The following is a 7,593-nucleotide window of genomic DNA, read 5'->3' as shown; positions in this document are numbered from 1 at the left end:
GGGTTCTGCGATCACTTCTTAAGTGTTATACTGATGATCATTTGATATGTAAGTTAATCTGCAGAGCAACACGTCAAGTTGGACACGATTTGTTTTTTAGTTCAACTTATGTCATATATTACTTTTTCTTTTATTTTAAATATTTTTTAATTAATTTATGTGCCGAATTAATACTACACGATCAGTCAAAACACAACTGGGTGGTCTCAGGTAATGAACGGAACAAAGGTGTTTTAGCTGATGTTTGTTAAGAAAGTGGTCATTTTATTTAAAGTTCATTTTTGAGGCTACACAATGTATTTTATCTTCAAGCCAAATGACGTGCGTTCAAAATTGATTAGGTTAATAGGATGGGCTGTGGCGCAGTCATAAGTGCGGGAGATATGGGTATCAACAATATGGCAAAAAGTACCGTTTCCTGTATCATAAGTTGCCTGAAAGAATGTTTGGAAAAAGAAAGAATATTGCTTTAGTTGTGGAATTGCTTTAAGTAAGATCCGGTTTATGTTGTAAAATATTTTCTAGATTTAACACCAAAACCAAACTTCTTAACACAGCATTTTATTTAATTATAATTAAGAACACTATTCTGAAAAATTTTTATAAATGTTTTATGTTTTATTTTATTCAAAAGATATTCTTTTATTGAATATTATCTATAAAATAAAAAACCAGAAAATATTCATATATTCATTTAACAAAGTGTAACTCCAATATAAAAGTCATTAATTATTTTTAAGACCCCTAAAGTGTCAAATGTTGACTAAACTATCAGTTATCAGCTTGTAATATAAAAGCGCATAGACTTTATATTCAAATACAAAACATATTGTTATCTGTTGGATACTCTTTTTATAAAAAACAGAAAATAAAATAAACAAGTATAGAATGAAAGAAAAGAAATTTTATTAACCACAAGAGATATGCATCTAATCTTGAGTAACAATGTCAATGGCTAATAAAGGAGCACCTGTTACCTACTGCCTACGTGGTTCTACGAGCAATAAATAACAAATAAGAAACCTGCTTATAAACAATTCGGCACTCTTTACATTGTTGCTGTCATCTAACTTTCATACTCGTATAATGTAGAACCCCTTTCACATGACAATGTGATATCTATAAATGTCCTTTTGTGTAACCAATTTTTATTACCTATTTAAGCTACACTAAAACATCGGGGAGCTAGTTTTTTCATTCAGTTTGTAGTTGACAAATGGTTCATAGAACAGGCAAATGACCAATAAAGATCGGATTATGCACCGAGAGAGCATTTAGTATCAACATGTTTCCGAATTAAAAATGAAAGGGCGCGGATAGTACAAATGTGATTAGAAGAGGTTTGAAGAAATTCCAAAAATTCTATCTATATTGGAATACCTTAGCTGCGTTTGAAATAGTACTTCAATAACAATAACTTCATAAATTAAAAATTTCTATTTTTATTTTATAGAAAAATATCTACTCCAAAAAATGTTTAGTGACTTACTTTGATTTAGATAATTTCATTAAGTTTAAAAATAACAAAATAGTGCTGCCCAATAGCATTAATAATGCGACTAAAAAAGTTAGTCCTATCGTAAACGTAGAAAAATTACTGGATGACAATGCTATTATAAATTATTACTGGAAAATAATACTATGAAATAGGAGTAGACGTCAATTACCAACCACTAATGCGAGTATAAACACTGAAATTAAATGAAGCAAATAACTTTGATTACCAAGGTGTCACAATAAGTAGTAGTTACGTCGTACACTGCCGTTTATCTGGTAATTTTGAACTCTCTGCTTAAAGCAGGAAGAATTGGAAGAATTGGAAGACTCTGCTATGAAGACCCAGAATTATTAGTGCAAAGTGTGATATTTCTGAAAACTATACGCTTAAATGTAATATAAAGCTGATGCTACTGAATAATATGTTACGATGTGTAGCATATATAAAATATAAATATCGGGTAATGGAAGAGATAGCACATGTTGGAAGAAAATGGTATTTAAATAGTGAATATCACATAATTTATAAAGAATAAATAAATAAACAAAGAAAAATTAAAGAAATTAAGAAAAATAAAAAGCCAAAACCCTGAACACAGTTTCATGCAAGTGACGTACGAAATATGTATATAGTGCCAATTTATTTTGTATTATTAAGTAATTAACCGTTATGCTATTTATTGGAATTGTCACCACATGCTTTCTCTCTAAGTTCGAACTAACGGTAATATGTTTACGAACTACTTCGATTTGGAGAAACAGTATTATGACATGATCAATTCCAATAAACAATAAAACGTTAGTTTTAAGATTAAAATGTAAGTAATTTAAGATCATTAATATAGAAGCTCTCAACAAGTATATTATTTGCACATCAAACAGAATAATCAAAAATATATCTAATCGACTATCAATTAAGACCTGAAAACTGTTGACAAGAGAAAAATTCGTTATTAATCCACACTGATAAACACTAAAGTTTTGTGCTTATTTTCTAATAAGTGCGGTATCAGTATATAAACTACAACCTATGTATCTATACCTGTTAAATTGGACCTCTGGTTGGGAATCAATGCATTAGAAATATATATGTTTTTACAACTATGAGATTTTAGAGTATTTCACTTAAAAAGCACATTTCATATAACAAAAGATTTTTTTGTCCGATGGATTATATCTCATAAGAAAATATTGAACAATAATGCCTTTAAAATAACTTCGAATTATTATGACAATGAATTATCACTTTCTAGAAATGCTCCTATGGGCTTTACTATAGTCTATAGCTTTATTGACCGACAAAAGTTACGCACTATGTATCGGTCATTCTAACTATGCTTCCTTGTGATGCATTAGCATAAACGCTGTGGGAGGAAATTTCAGAAAATGTGAGAATGTGAGAAATGTGAGAAATGTGCGAAAATTTCTCTATTGGACCTTTGTTCTTTAACGAATTGCCTCAGACTACCGCATCCTAATGATGTACGAGTTGTGTAAGCTTAATCACAACCTTTTTAATATTTAGCAAGTTAATATATTAATTTTAATTAATAATTTATTAATTTTATTTCAGAAAATTTAACTCTAATATTTTTAATATTAATTCATTTTACTGCGGTATTATTTTACATTTTGATAACCACAGCATATTCGTATGTTTTGTATCCCTTATTAATATTATATATAATCAAATATTTCCAGAACATTATTATTCGCTATGACATTTAAAAAAATCGGTAAAATATTTAATTTTATGACTAATGCGACCAGAGATAAATTTAAACTCTTGAATCGTCCTAACAGTAGGTCATTCCCGTACATTATACTAACATAAACACTTAGTTCACTTTATTCGAAAGTATGGGGAAACATAACAAAGTCGAAGTATTAAAAGAAAATATAATAAAAAAGTTACAGTAAATAATAATATAATTATTCTAATTCTTTTAGCAAATGTGTTAAGACCTAATGCCAATTTAAGTACGAATCTGAACAATTAAATGAAACGCACACTGAATAATATTCGTGACTGTAAATGTTGTGAAAGGGTTAATTTTATGATAGACCACAAAGAGGGAAATTTTCTTTTGAAAATTCACTTTATAATTTAATTTTTATTTTCTCACAAGTTAAACAAAACAATTTTCAATAATAAATTTATATTCAAAAGTCTACTTCAAATTGTTATCTCAATGTGACAGATACTTCAGTGCCTTTTCCCTTTTCCCATTAACAGAAATAACGCTTCTATTAGCCCCTTTCAGAAGCTACCCACCACAAAAAGAAATAATGGAATGCATAACATGAAAATGAGTATGGCTGTTTAACACTGTATTATTTGCCCCTTCACACAATTCACTTTCTCTTTCACCCTTATTCTGTCATGCGCTTATGCGAGTAAAAATAGGCTTGTAAGCCTCTTCTGACAATTTGTTGTTCCACTCATAAATCAACTCAAAACATACCAAAGGATTTGTTACGCTTATGCTAATCCTTACAAGATACAATTTTGCACGCTAATAAACGGAAAATGTATCTGTTACCCTTGTTTGCATAAAGTTGTATATGAAAATTTTTATTACATATTTTATTTGTGACTCGGAAATTTAAATTTAGTAATTGAAAGTAACAGTTAAATTATGATTTTAAAAAAAATATATAAAAAGATTTTTATTGTAGAAAATAATGTCATGCTGGTCATCAAGGGTAAGAAAATTCCCTTTTTAATTTTTATTTCTTCAAAAACCTAAGAAAGGTATTTTAAATGGATGTATTCAAAATTAAGCAGACATCTAGGATACTAAACAAAAACTTTACATATAAAAATTGTATCTCTATTCTATGGGATAGTTAGGCTAGAATTCAGGCTATTAATTCAGATATCCCAATCTTTAAGTTAGGAAAACAAAGCAAAAGAAATCTAACATCCTTATAAAGTAACACCATAATAATATTAGTCTCAACAGAATGCCGGAAAATCAGAATGTTTTTTCAGTACCGGAGGTTACGGCACCGTATGTAGCTAAAAATCCTATTAAAATTAGAATATAATGTAAATAGAAATTATAATATATGATAATTAGAATTGTATAAACAGAATATAAGTTCAAATAGACGTTGTCGCTAATAAACAGAAGTAAAAGGGATATTTCTTAACTAACTATTGATCCAATAGATCAATAGTCATTACTGGCTTTTGATCTATTGGAGAGCAGACAGCTGAAATTGGAATCCTTCATAGTATATACTGACGTAGCTGCATTTTGTTTCTCATTACATGCCCTACTCTTTGGAAGCAGCATTACTGGCTTTTGCTCTATTGGAGAGCAGACAGACGAAATTGGAATCCTTCACAGTAAATACTGACATAGCGCACCTTGTTTATCATTACATGCCCTACTCTGTGGAGTAGTCTTCAAGCAAGCCTCTCTTAAATAATCTCAGGAAGCTAACCGAAGCTAACTTTAACGAACTACACAGATTTCTGAACTGTATATATTGTGTCTAAGCGAGCTGCCTACACAACCAATCAATCGAATAGTTGATAAAGACAAGTTGATATGAGAGCGGTACAAAACTGTTAATTAGACGCACGGATTGAATGATCACGAAGCGAAAGTTCTTATTTAGACGTAATACAAATTTTTGAGTTTTATTTTTTTTTTGTAGTGAACTACAACAACAAAGATTTATTTTATATTATTTTAATTAATTGAATTTTTGGCTGACCATACAGCAAATTCGAGTATTGTCAAATACCCATAATCAGTGGTCTTAGAAATAATTCTTGTTTTTAATTATTCGTAAATAATATTTTGAGACTACGAGTACCAGGAATCGAATTACAAGTACCTGAAGCCGTACTTGAACTAAAGCCGTACTATAATATAAATATTATGGATAAAATGTTCACCTTCTTAAACTAGGTATACAGGAAAGACTGTTTGTAGTACTGTCAGAATTATTGTGAAGGATTTTTGCAGTACTATCAGAAATGCTGAACAGCAACAGCAATGTTTATAATTTTTAATTAATATTATTTTATTTCAAATATACGAACTTCAAACTTAAATAGAGCAAATCTATTGGAGATATAAATAAAACCAAGTATATTTTGAGCCGGAATTTATAACAGCTGTATGTATTTTTAAAATAAAGTTGAATTTGAGCTCAATTTCAATACAGAGGCTTATGAATATCAGAAAATTTTCCCTTCATATCCAGATAAAAATTCAGGTAAATGGTACATAAGTTTTCTATCAAAGTGCTCCGCAGCTAAATTCCCTTTCTCTTAAAGTATCTGCTGTAACAATTAAAATGTTTATACAATTTATTTGATGCCTCTTTAATCCTTAAATACACTAGTATTCACTTTTGATATTCTTTTCTTCATTCATTTAACTACCATTTCGTGAAGTAAGTCCAAAGGTTAATATAAATCCTTGTGGTTAATAGAAATCAAATGGGTTTTCGAATAAAAATCATTTAAATGGTTAAATTTTACTGCCAATAAAATTTAGCTATTTTAGATTTAAATTTGCCGAATATTTACAAATAGTTAATCGGTGTACTTTTACTGCTCAAATATTTACTTTTCGCTATTTACTTAAAGTTTAATATGCTTAACCAGCATGAAATCAAAAAGAAATAAATAATAAGAATAAAAAGTCGCTGGCTCCCCTTCCAACAATTTCTCTAACTGATGTTGGCAAATTAGCACCGAAGTGCAATTTCCAACTCATCTTGCAGACACTGCTTGGAAGCAATTGCATTGCATTTTATACCTTTGAGTCCATTCCCAGGCACAGCGAAATTAAATTATTTGCACGATTCAGTGATTTTCAGTGAATTTGCGGCAAATGCCATTTATTGTATCTGAGGTTTCAGTGTTAAAAGTATGCAATCTTACGAGGGAACTGAAAAATTTTTCAATTTCAATAAATTTCTTTTTTAATGGAGAAGTTATAGAGATTTTACTACCTGAATAATAGTGTCGTATTCATTTTTATTAATATTGTTCCAGTACACTGCAACTTATATGATTAACTGTACAAATACTGGAAAGAGAGAACTCTGATATAACCAATGCAATGTAAGATTACTGACAAATCTAACAAGCTTTAGTTCAAAATTCTAGATCTAATTTTACTATCTATGTAGTAGTGTAGAAAATAATTTTGTTAAGATAATGGATAACAGTATAAGATTTATAATACTCTTCCTAGATGAAGTGCCTTAGATACTCTATACAATTTAAGATTATTGAAAAATACCACGACTACTTTTAATTTGAAATTGCAGACCTCATTCTGTTTATATAAAGTAACTATACCCATTTTTGTGGGTACTATAGTCAGATGTAGAATAGTACAGATTATATTATAGTATAGTTATATACTATTGCATATATCACTAATTTCCGAAACTCATTCTGATGCATAGGGTCACCACCATCGATTTAAATGGTATTGTAATAGGAACTGTTCTTGTGACATCATTCCCAGTAAGTCCTGCATCTTTTAATTAGTTCCTGCTGGTGTACAATGTCGCCGACTATCCTGTCTTACTATATTATTTGCGGGTCGTAGTGTGTGCCCGATTCAATACCTTTTGCGTTTTGTTATCTCCGTTGTAACTAGGGGTTTATTTATTCTTTCCCATAATTCGGTGTTCGATATTCTTCCTGATCAGCGAACTTTGGGAATTCAACGAAGACAAATAACTGCAGCTTATTTTGCATTTACTTTGAGCTTTTCCATGTTTCACATGCGCAATAAATTATAGTATATATAATATATTCTATAATATTGTGTATAGTATATATATATTATATAATATACTAGAGGATACTAGAGGATAAGATAAACTGAAGTTTTACTTACACTGCTCATTATTTTTTTTTTTTTTTGGATTTTATTGAAATTGTACCTAGTCTACTTAAACTAATTAGCAATATTGATATGACACTGCACATCATGGTGTTATATATATGTAGACATATTTGTGACTTCTTCATACTGTCTGGTATATCTGTTAACACTAAAAATATTTTTAAAAAATATTTATAACATTTTAAAAGAGAACTTCTTTAAGGTT

This window comes from Teleopsis dalmanni, chromosome 2, assembly GCF_002237135.1.
Source record: "Teleopsis dalmanni isolate 2A chromosome 2, ASM223713v2, whole genome shotgun sequence".
Lineage (NCBI taxonomy): Eukaryota > Metazoa > Arthropoda > Insecta > Diptera > Diopsidae > Teleopsis > Teleopsis dalmanni.
Note: the sequence above shows the minus strand (reverse complement) of the source record.